We start from the raw sequence: 2,683 nt of genomic DNA, 5'->3' as shown, positions 1-2,683 counted from the left end.
TTCGATTATAATATTCAATTTTCACTTAATAGGTGTTTCCTTACCAAGACTGGTCTTGATACCCTATTTTGAATATTCCAAGAATCGAATGGACTCATTATTTAATCCTAAACCACAAATAAATAGCTAACGGAGTAATAAAATATTGCATGAAATTCATATAACTCCAAAACTTGAATGATTTTTCTTAGATTCTTACTTTAAATGTTCAAAATTTAACTCAAACACTAAACATGGAAATCAAAGCCAGTCTCCTACATGCCTGATTCCCATTGCCTCAACGTGCTTGTTGTGCTTCACTTGAGGCAAAGGTTTAGTAAGTGGATCGGCTACATTGTCATCCGTTCCAACTTTGCAAATTCTGATTTCACCTTCTGATTTCCATTCTCGAATCATGTGAAACCGCCGTTTGACATGTTTGACTTTCTGATGATCCCTTGTGTCTCTGGTCTGAGCAATAGCTCCATTGTTGTCACAATAGAGGGCTATTGGACCCTTTATGGAGGGTACAACATCAAGTTCACCAATGAACTTACGAATCCAAACAGCCTCCTTAGCCGCTTCAGCAGCTGCTAAGTACTAGGCTTCAATAGTAGAATCTGCAATTGTATTCTGCTTGGCACTCTTCCAACTGAACGCTCCTCCATTTAAACAGAACACATATCTAGATTGCGATTTGAAATCGTCTGTGTCTGTCTGGAAGCTTTCGTCGGTATAACCTTCAACAACTAATTCCTCTAAACCACCATACACCAGGAATTTATCCTTGTTCAGGTACTTTAGGATATTCTTGGCCGCAGTCCAATGGGCCTCTCCTGGATCTGAGTGGTAACGGCTCGTAGCACTCAAGGTATACGATACATCTGGCCTAGTACATATCATGGCATACATGATCAATCCAATAAGCGAAGCATATGGAATCAAATTCATTCTTTCCCGCTCATCAGGTGTCCGTGGACACTGCTTCTTGCTCAGGTTTATGCCATGTGACATTGGCTGGTGACCTCTCTTAGCCCTTTCCATGCTAAATCGAGCAAGTAACTTATCAATATAAGTACTTTGACTCAATCCAATCATCCTTTTTGATCTATCCCTATAGATCTTGATGCTTAGTATGTACTGAGCCTCTCCTAAGTCTTTCATTGAGAAACATTTTCCAAGCCAGGCTTTTATAGACTCTAACAACGAAATGTTGTTTCCAATGAGCAATATGTCATCGACATATAATACTAAGAAGGCGATGTCACTCCCACTGACCTTCTTGTAAACACAAGATTCATCTGGATTCTTGATAAAACCAAACTTACCGATGGCATCATCAAATCGCAGATTCCAACTTCTTCTAGCTTGCTTTAGTCCATAAATGGACTTATTAAGCTTACAAACCTTCCCAGCATTGTTTTGGTCGACAAAGCCTTCAGGCTGTGTCATGTACACAGTTTCTTCCAAAATACCATTTAAGAAGGCGGTTTTGACGTCCATCTGCCATATTTCATAGTTATAATATGCAGCCATCGCTAGGAGGATCCGAACGGATTTAAGCATTGCGACTGGTGAAAAGGTTTCATTGTAATTAATACCATGAACTTCTCTATAACCTTTTGCCACCAATTTAGCTTTGTAAATGAATAAATTTCCATCTTTGTCGGTTTTCATCTTGAAAACCCACTTACATCCGATAGGTGTATAACCTTCGGGTAAGTCAACCAAGTCCCAGACTTAATTTTCAAACATGGAATCCATTTCAGATCTCATGGCCTCATTCCATTTAGCAGAGTCAATGCTTGCCATTGCTTGCTTGTAGGTTTCCAGTTCATCTCCATCAATAATCAGGACGTCCTATGATATCTCGGTTAATACTAAACCAAGATATCTATTAGGTTGAGATCTCAGCCTCTGAGACCTACGTAGGGTAATGGATTAAGCATTTGCATTGTCGGTTTGACTTTGTACATTTTGATAATTTTGACCTGCGTCAACAGATGTTGTTTGAGCACTTTGACTGTCATTCAGATTTTGTTGCTCATCCTCACGAACTTCGTCGAGTTTGATTTTCCTCCCACTTGTCATTTTGGAAAGGTGTTTCTTCTCCAAAAAGACACCATCGCGAGCAACAAACACTTTTTTCTCCGATTTGTTGTAGAAGTAATACCCTTTGGTTTCTTTTGGGTAGCCCACAAAGTAAACCTTGTCAGATTTGGGATGAAGTTTGTCAGAAATCAATTTCTTGACATATGCTTCGCATCCCCATATCTTTAGAAAAGACAACCTAGGAGGTTTCTTTGTCCATAATTCATATGGAGTCTTTTCTACAGCTTTTAATGGTGCACGGTTCAGTGTTAGTGCCGCAGTTAGAAGTGCGTGTCCCCAGAAAGAGATAGGAAGATCACTAAGACCCATTGTTGATCATACCTTGTCTAACAAGGTCCGATTTCTCCTTTCGGATACTCTGTTCCATTGTAGAGTTCATGGAGGTGTAATTCTGAAAGTATACCTTTTTCTTTCAGATGGTCATCGAATTCTTGGCTCAAGTATTCACCACCTCGATCCAATCGAAGGGCTTTGATTTTCTTGCCAAGCAAATTTTCAACTTCACTCTGAAATTATTTGAACTTTTCAAACGATTCAGATTTATGCGACATTAGGTAGACATAACCATATCTACTATAGTCATATGTGAAGG

Source organism: Chenopodium album, chromosome 7 (genome assembly GCF_948465745.1).
Source record: "Chenopodium album chromosome 7, dcCheAlbu1.1, whole genome shotgun sequence".
In the NCBI taxonomy this organism is placed as follows: Eukaryota; Viridiplantae; Streptophyta; class Magnoliopsida; order Caryophyllales; family Amaranthaceae; genus Chenopodium; species Chenopodium album.
The sequence above is the reverse complement of the archived record's forward strand: the minus strand, read 5'-3'. Positions refer to the sequence as shown.